Source organism: Equus caballus, chromosome 1 (assembly GCF_041296265.1).
Source record: "Equus caballus isolate H_3958 breed thoroughbred chromosome 1, TB-T2T, whole genome shotgun sequence".
Classification (NCBI taxonomy): domain Eukaryota; kingdom Metazoa; phylum Chordata; class Mammalia; order Perissodactyla; family Equidae; genus Equus; species Equus caballus.
In genome coordinates, this window is record NC_091684.1 from 51,614,592 (window position 1) to 51,624,120 (window position 9,529).

Sequence of the window (9,529 nt, forward strand, 5' to 3'; positions counted from 1 at the left end):
TTCTTCATTTCTCCCAGCAATTTAGTGCTTCCATCAAGGACATTTTACTTTGGCCCAAAAAAGCTGTTGTAGTATTTCCTTTAGTGTAGGTCTGCTGGTGATGAAATCTCTGTTGTGGTCTGAGAACATCTTAATTTTTTCTTTCTTTTTTGAAAGACTACCATGAGATATAGAAATCTAGGTTGGCATTTTTTTTTTTTCTTTTCCCTCACAATTTGGAAATATCATCCCATCATCTTCTGGCTTCATATATTTCTGCTGAGAATTTACCTACTATCTTACTTTTGCTTCTTTTTGCGGGGAAAGAGTTCTTACTCTATGACTTGATATCTTTTCATCAGTTTTGGAAGAGTCTTAGCCCTTGCCTCTTCAAGTGTTACTTTTGTCCTATTTTCTTCCTTCTCCTAGAAATCCAATTTTGCGTAGACTATACCTTTTCACCATGCTCTATATGTATATTTAACTTTTTTTAAACATGCATTTTCCATTATTTCTCTCTCTGTGGTTCAGCTTGAACGCTTTATTCTGACATAAATTCTAGTTTAGTAACGTATCCCTTCATTTTAGCTAATCTGCTCTTAAACCTACCTATTAGGATGTAATTTCAGTCACCATATTTTTCAATTCTATAGTTCCCATTTGATTCTTTTTTTAATAGTTTCTCTTTCTCTTCTGAACTCTTTCTTCTCGTCTTTGTTTTTGAATATATTAATTATATTTAACTTAGTATTATAGCTAATAAATTATAACTTATTTTTGAATATATTAATCATATATATTTTAACAGATGAATCTGAAAATAATATTATCTGGATTTTGTATAAGTCTGTTTCTATTTTCTGCTTTTTTTCTTGGATATTGAGCACTTATTTTTGTCTCTTAGATACTGGTTAATTTTTTATTGAATTATTGTTTTTGATTATTGAATCTTGGACATGGTGTATGAAAAACTGTAAAGTGTTACTTTCTTCTAAGAAGGGTTTACGTTTCCTTCTGGGAGGTAGTTAGCATTGGGCAGGTTACCCTAACTCAGTCGTGGAATGAGCCAGTTGGAGGTGGGCTTTATTCTATGTGAGCGTTGGTAAATTTCTAGAGTGTAGTCCTTTGTGGTCTCAATTGAAAGCCTAAGTTGTTTAAAGGCCTCTCGTTCTTGGTGGACCTTGAACTCCAATTTCTTACCCCGAGTACCATAAGACCTCCAGAAGCTCCGTACAGCTTCTCAGCTGCTGCTTGAAAACTGAGAAATGCTTCAAGGAGAAAACTGCATAAATGTTGGGTTTATCTAGGAGCTTCCCTTTCCTCTGGGATCTTGGCTCTTGAAGTCTTTGCTAATTTGGTAAGCTGTCTGATACCTTCAAACAAATGTTTTAAGACAGTTTATGCATTTCATAATTGTCCTTGGCAGGAGTGTTGTTCTGCAGTAAGCTTACCTGCCATTCCTGGAAGTGGAAATCTCTTACAATAGCATTTTGTTTTTCTCTTTTTGATATGCCAACAATATGTTCTGTTTCCTTCTCTGATTTCTTCCCTGAATCACTTTGATTTTGTCTTCCTTATTTCAAATCTGTTTTATTGAAGCTCTGTCTTAGGATCTATGTTTTTATTCCTTTGGTCTTATCTTTAGTGAATTCATTTGTACAGATGAGTCTCAAATCTATTTCTATAGGGGAAGTTTTGGGTTTGATCAGTCTATGTATTTACGTATGTGTCTGTCAAGAGTAGGGACATCTGAGTCATATGACCCAGAGTCAAATCTTGCTTTCATAAATTGCTAGCTATGTCTCTTTGGTCAAGCTATTTAACTTCTTTAAATCTCAGTTTTCCAGCAAAAATATGGAAATCATATGAATAAGATTATCAAGAGGATTAAATAATGCCATGTATATAAAAATGCTTGAAATAAGCCTGAAACAAGGTAAGTACTTAAAAATGTTAGCTATTATTATTCTAAATACCCACAGAAAGTGAAGTACAGAGGTAGGTTTTAGGAATTCAAAAATATAGTATCTATCTTTAGTATAATGCTTCCCATTCTCTACTGGAGATATTTCCATTAATATGTCTTAATAATTCTTAAACTAAATATGTCAAAACTGAAGTCTATGCTTTCTTGACACAGAGTTAATCATTCCTAATATTACCAGTGACACCTCTATCTATTCAGCTCTCCAAGATAACAAACAGAATAATTTTACACATTCCCCAACCTTTTATCGTGTCTGTCACCATCTCTAGCCAATCATTGTTCTCTAATGTTTCTGCTTCATCCTTTTCTTTCTTCCACCTGCACTTTTATCTAGAACTGGGCCTTCCTCATTCCATGCACAGATAGCCTTAACTAGCTATTCTTAATCATTCAGGCTTTTACCCATTCACCTGTCATATCCTGCACCCCAGTATGAGAATCATCATCTTGTAACAATTCTATCACCCACTCCCCTGCTTAACTTTACAAAATTTCTCTCTTGTATCAATGATATCAAATCCCAACTCCTTAGACTGGTGCATAAAGTACTTTAAAGTCCTACCCAATGGGTCTTGTCACTCTCATCTCACCAAGATTAGTTCTCGTTAAGGAAAAGAAAAATCTGAGGATGGTAATAAAAAACTGGTCTGAGCACACCTAGCACTCAAATATTGGTCTCTAACCACTATTCTTTAATAATGGGTGCCAGATCTTTTTAGAGAAGTGTTTGATTCCAGGATGAGGGCAAGAAATATCCAAGATGAATCTGGACTAGCTGGTGGTGCCATAAAGCTAAAGGTTTTAAAGGAAAAGCTTAAAAAAAAGGAGGCTTGTCAAAAGAGCACAGGGTCCAATCTGAAGGAGCTTGCACTGGCCAAAGGTGGAACAATTTAAGCAACAAAATAAATAATAATATTATTGGATTTAACTCATGGAATAAAATGAATATCCATGATCCTAACTTATATACATAAGTAATTTAATAAATAAGGGCAGGAGGAGAGACAGGTCTTCCTCGCAACAGAATTCAAATTAATAAATGTAGAAAAAAAGGGGGAAGCAGAAAATCATCATTAGGCAAATACTACCCTAATAATAAATGTTGTAGACAAGACCCACCAATGGATACTAAAATTAAGGGTGAGTTCTTTGAGGAGAAACAGGATTTGTACAGTCTCGAGGAATCTTCCTCCAAATACTTATCAACTAGAAAGGAAAAAATAGGAATTTTACAGTGGAGAAACCTGGCCCACACCAGTAATAAGGCATGTTGACATCATGAACCCCGAGATACGATGCGCTGAGAAGGACATAAACATCACTGTTGTGATATTCTAGCCCAAAATGTATAAGCTCATTACAATCATGGGAAAATATTAAACAAGTACAAACTAGACGACATTCTACAAAATAACTGATCAATAGCTTTCAAATGTGTCAAAATCATGAAACACCAGGAAAGACTGAAGAATGTGATGGGTTAGAGGAGACTAAGGAGAAATGTCAGCTAAATGCAATGTAGGATCCTGGATTGGGTCCTGGAGCAGCAAAAGAACACTGGTGGGAACGCTGGAATTTTGAATAAGATCTGGAGTTTAGTTAGTAATACTGTGGCAGTGTTGTTTTCTTTTTCTGGGTCATTGTAAAGTGGTTTTGTAAGATGTTAACATTAGGGAAAGGAATTTGAGGAGTATAAGAGAACTCTTTTTATGATTTTTCCAACTTGTCTGTAAGTTTAAAATTAGTTCAAAAAAAGTTAAAAAAATAAACTCTGATCTACCTCTAATCTTCCACGTGATTCCTCACCTTCACGTCTGTGCTCAATTCTCCAGCAATGTGCTCCCTTTTCTTTGTTCATCTCTCCAGAGCCAACACTCATCTTGACACAGTTTCTTTAAACACAGTATACATAATGACTAGCACCTCAGCTTTACTGTCAGATCAACTTGAGCTTAAATCCTGACCCAGTATCTCATTAGCTGGGTGACTTTAGCTATATTGTCTTGGTGTTCTCGTCTTTGATTTTCTCATCTTCAAAATGGAGGCAAAAACAATGCTTTCTTAAAGGATGGTTGTGAAGATCAAATGAGATCCTGCTTGTGCAGTGCTAAGCACAGGGACCTGCACACAGTAGGTCTTCAACAGAAGTGATGACTTTCAGTGCAGATGTAATTTCCTTTACAGCTTGTCTCTGATGAATCTGTAAATCCTCTTTGACTCTGTATTCCCTCCATATATACCAATTTAATTCATACCATTTAAATTTGTATTTGATATTTAATAAGCTGCTCTTAAGTTTAGATAATTTCCTCAATTAAATTATAAAATCATTTGATGCAGAGAGAATCTTGTACTTCTTTTATCATGCCCCAACTGCCTAATTCAGTATTCTGTGCACAACACAAGATGAATGTTCACTGACTGGCTGATTATAAGTTGGCAACACTGTATTCTTTCAGCTTCCTAATGAGCTGAGGCTTTCATATACTGGTAATATTTAATAAACTGCAAATACTGCAACTTTGCGTGTTGGCAAAAATATTCAAATATTGTGCTAATTTCTACATTTTGAATTAAGTTTCCCACAGTACTACAGTCATATTATGGGGAAATGTTTAAGAAGTCAGTCTATAAAACATCCTAAGAATACGCCATCACAGGACAGTTTGGAACACTGGTGACACAAAAGTTCCTCATTAGAATTCATTGTGACATCTTCAGCCTTAGCAACTTTAATTCTGCTCTGTTCACTTAGGAATGATCGTGACAGCAAAGCAAAAAATACATATGGGTTTTTTTGTCAGATCCCAATGACGAAAACCTCTATTCCAGGAAAGCTGTCAACTCATTCTTTGGTTCGTGAGAAGCAGGTCTTCTAGCTGGAGATGACAGTTGTGTGACTGAATTTAACAATGATTACTCCTAGAATTTTAGGGAAATTGGAAGATGACTCAGCTGGCTTTGAGGAAGGCAGAGATCCAGAGCGCTTGGCTTTTTCCTCCAGGCTGCATGGATTTCCTGCTTCATTCTGTGACTCACTAGGCTGGCTTTATAAAACCTTAGGTATGTGTGGTTTTTGTTTTTTATTTATCTCTGCCTCAGTTTCTTTATCTCCAAAATGAGAAGAATAATAGTCTCTAACTAGATTTGTGCGAACATTAAATAAAATACTGTGTATAAAATGTACTTCATAATTGCACAATAAAATCTTGGGTTTTCCTACTGTAGATAGGTCAATCTCTCTCCTTCAGGCCCTAGACTCTTAGAGGGTGAGGGGAATCTGACAGATTTTTAAGATCGGCCTGGTTATATTCAGAAAGGAAGAAACTGAAGCACAGTGACATGCTATTCTTATTAATTGAAAATGGCTAGTTGAGGGAATGACAAATGAAATCTTTACAGAAATGCATCCTTGGGAGTTAATGGGCAAACAGCAGTCCTTATTAAAAAGGAACTCCCCTACCCCAAACAGTAATCCTTACTAAAATGCACTCAACTTTTATTCCTTCCCTTTTGATTGGTTTCATGATAACGTGCCTAAATGATAGAAGTGTTTGAAGAAAAGCACTGGGGGTTCATTGAATCGTTATTGGTTAGTACACATTTCAGGTCAGGCAGATTGCAAAATGTGGAAATAATCAAAACACCGATTGACAGAAGAATGCATAAATAAAATGTGGTGTATTTATGCAATGGAATACAATATAGGCATCAACAAAGGATGAAATATAGCTACATAAAAAATGGATTCATTTTAGCAATAATTTTAAATAAAAATGCTAAGTTCCAGGATGTTACATACAGCCATTTTTTAAAGTTAAAAACAACTAAAATAAGAGAATATAATTCTAGACATGATTAAATTATATTTATAAATGGAAAGCAAGCTTATGATGGACACAAAATTTAGGCTATAAGTATTTTCAGGGAAGGATAAGGTAATACCAATGATGTATATGTAAGTAGCTGCCAATATTCTAGTTTCCACGACGGGGAGGTTCTTTTGGCAGTTTAATATATCACTGAAACAAACAAAGAAGGCCTTGTGCAAATTAACAATAAAAGTGTATCATGAACAAGGATATTTTAAGCACAATATTGTGTGTGTGTATGTATGTGTGTATACGTGTGTGTATGTGTATATATATATATATAATGTATATACATATTGTAGATATATATAATGTGTATATCTGTAAAGAGAGAAAGAGAGAGAGAAATATGCCTGTGTTATGTTTTGTGTCTCCTCATATTGGGAAGTTAAGTTGAACATATCACATGTTGCTTTGTTCTCACAAGAACTTCCTTATTCACAGAAGAATGGTCAATTTCCAGTGAGAACAGCTATGTTTAAGAAAAATTTTGCTTCTATTTCTGGCAAAGAAGGAAGTGTAGTGAATGAGATCTTACATGTATACATAATGCCTCTCACTGATGCCAGGGATTCAGCAGAAATCTGGGTTCTTTGCTCCCTGGCTGTACATTGGTGTTAAATTATCCAACAAATTGTCAAACAGCATCTCTTCCCTGGAAGAGCCCAATGCATTCATACTACCCGTCTTCTTATTTCATAGATAAGCATACGAAGATAAAGTATCCTCCTGGGCTCATGAACTCTCTTGTAAATACTTGAGGTCAAACAGCCAGAGAAGCTGATCTTGGAGCCACCATATCTGCTCCTCTAGTTCTAAGTACGTCTTTATCTCTTTCTTTTGCTTTTGTTTCCTCTCTTTGTCTCCAAAAGTTAGACAAATGGGTAGGATATGACCTGACTTGGTGAAGAATGTCTAGAAAGAAAGGATGAAAATATGATGAAAACAATGACAACACCAACAATAACCAACACCTCTTGACTGCTTCCTGTGTGCCAGGCGCAGTCCTGCTTTGTGCCCACATACTTTGGGCTTGAAATATATATGTCGTTTAATTCTTAGGACAAGGATTCAAGAGCTGATACAAGTAATTTCCTCACTGGAAAGAAATCTCCTCCTGTTTCTTTGCTCTCCACCACACCGTACACATGGCAAGTAGCAATACTTAATATTCATTAAGAAGCTATCCAACACTTGGTGGTGAAAAAGATTCCCAATATGTAGGAACAGCAAAAGTCGTTTGCTACAAAATACTTCTGATAATTGGGAATGTTTACTTGATCTGCTTTTGGCAGGCCTTTGAGGGCCGCAAATTCTCTTTGCGCTCTGCTCTGCTTCTTCAACCTCTTCTAAGATGATGGAGAATTTGTCAGCCATGCTTTTCACTGGCCCATCCACTCCAGCTGAGCAGATTTGAAGGATTATGACTTTTCTTCTTGTGATGCAACACCTCCAGAGCTCCATTTTTTGTGCCTGTGACTCAAACATTAGGAATGAATGGAAGGTGCATTTATGGAACTCAATAGCTAATGCCTTTGAGAGCATGAAGGCACAATTTCCAATAATAAAATGACCACATGGAGATCCGTGCTGGACATATAATCAAGCTATCACAAGGAGAGTTTATTAGAAAGCTGATGTCATTCTTCTAACTTCATTTTATGCGACATAATGTATCTGGATCTTTATTCCTTTTGTGCTGCCAAAACTTGTCTAAAGCATACCAAGGGACATGAGAGAGGAAACCTGTAGGCCTCAGGGCTTTTGGCTGATCCTAAAGAGTATGCAGGGCCACAGTGAGAGGGGAGGCATTAGAGAAGATCTGAGGACCCAGAACAAATCACACTACATGCTCTTACCAACCCCCTGTCCCGTTGCACATTTTTAGAAATAAGGTTGGATTAAAATATATACCCAAGGCTTGAAGAGATCAAAATCCAGGTCAGATACCCAAGGTCAGAGCGTATTTAAGGAGAGACAGGAAGGTGGTGCAGTGAATGCCACCAACCAGCCAGATGACTTTGGGCATTCCCTGAGCCTCCATTTCCTCAGTAGGGATAAAAACCGCACGTTCTTCCTAGGATTATTTTAAGGATTACATGAAATTATGTGTGTAAATTCCTTAACACAGTATAAGGCATATATCATGCAGTCAGTAATTATTAGACATAATTGTTATTGTAAAAGAGAAGAATGACACATCCCTTACAAGACTTTTTGCAAGGAATAAATGAGAACATGTGTTACGTGCCTGGCATAATGCCTGACATGTAGCAAGGCCTAAGGATAGTAAGCTTTTCTTCCTTAGCACTTGTTATTAAAATAACACAAGGATCCTCAAAGAATGGGGCCCAGGGCCCTCATTTACCATTTTTAGGGCTTTATTATTTGTAAAATCATCTATAATTTGCAGAGTGTTTTTCAACCTTTAACTTACTGGGCCCTCGCAAGAAGCTTGTTGCGTCCTCTTCTGAAAAATAAGCTTCATCATTTTCCAGTTTTGCATAAGAGGAAATTGTAACTCATAAAGTTTAAGTGACATGTACAAGTTATGCAGTGGGAGAAGAAGGATCTGAACTCAGGTGTGTGGGACCCCTAAGCCAGCATTCTTTCCGTATTACTTCTCTAAAGATCATAGCTCATATTGAGCTAACTAGATCGAATTACAAATTTCTGCCTAGCCATTACCTTAAATAATTCATTCAAGCTGTCTTCACAGGTGTACTGATGCAACTGGGTCCATTAACTGGGTCCCTCAGAGCAGTGCTGGAATCGAAAAGCAACTACCAACCAAGAAGCCAGGAAAGTGAATGCCATGTAAGGATTTTTTTTTTTTTTGGAAGATTGCAGTTTGTTTAAAGCAAAAGAACTTTCTGGAGATGCAGCAGCAGCAAATCTATCAGCTCCTTGCAGTGTCATCAATCACAGAAGCACAGGAAAAAAACCAAGCTGGACCCAGTACCCATCCTTGTAAATTATTTTTCAGGAAATCCTGCAGGCTTGGTTTTTTACCAGGAAACAATTACAGTTTAATATAGAGGACCACAGAATTCACATGGAACCGATTTCTATTTCTTTTTGTTCTGCTTACACAAAGGAAATGCAATTTTTCAAAAACAGCAGAGAAATAACACAAGCACTGGACTAATATAGTGGCGCCTGTCACTTCCAACTGAGGGATTGTGTCATTTCTCATTGCCAGTCCTGACAGCGCCTCAAATAAAGAGGTGTCTTAGCAAATTATGTTCTTGATATCACTTACTGAGATGCGACGTCTCCATTTTAAATAATAAAGTGACAATGCAAAGACCTGAAGCTGGTTATGAAGAAAGTTTACCATAGCTTAACTCATGGTTCATTATATTTCTCGTGCCATTATCTTAATCTCATGTTTTTATCATGTGTCTTTAAATGTGCAAAATTAAAAAGCCAGAGGTAATTTTGTATTTTATCTGAATCCGGAGGAAGAGATTGTTAAATTATCATTGCTTTGATATTAAATAGCTTGAACCTGTACAATGACCTTTGAATATGCAAATGGGGTAGCTTTGCTGCAAAAAAAATGAGATTTGCTAATTGTTAAAATGATAAATGAGAAAAAAGTGGAAGGAAACTGGAATTTACTTTGAAGCAAACCTCGTTGAAGGTTTATGTGATAAGGATAAAGAAAATGTTTTATATTTATGTGCAG

General features: G+C 36.4%; 1 long non-coding RNA gene across 1 annotated transcript; it reads left to right on the plus strand.

Annotated features, from left to right (window-relative positions):
- The first annotated feature begins 4,696 nt into the window (after positions 1 to 4,696).
- On the plus strand, positions 4,697 to 9,153 carry LOC138923561 (uncharacterized). Its single transcript, XR_011437307.1, has 2 exons — positions 4,697 to 5,029; positions 8,558 to 9,153. It is a non-coding gene; the product is annotated as an uncharacterized lncRNA (long non-coding RNA).
- Positions 9,154 to 9,529: the final 376 nt, after the last annotated feature.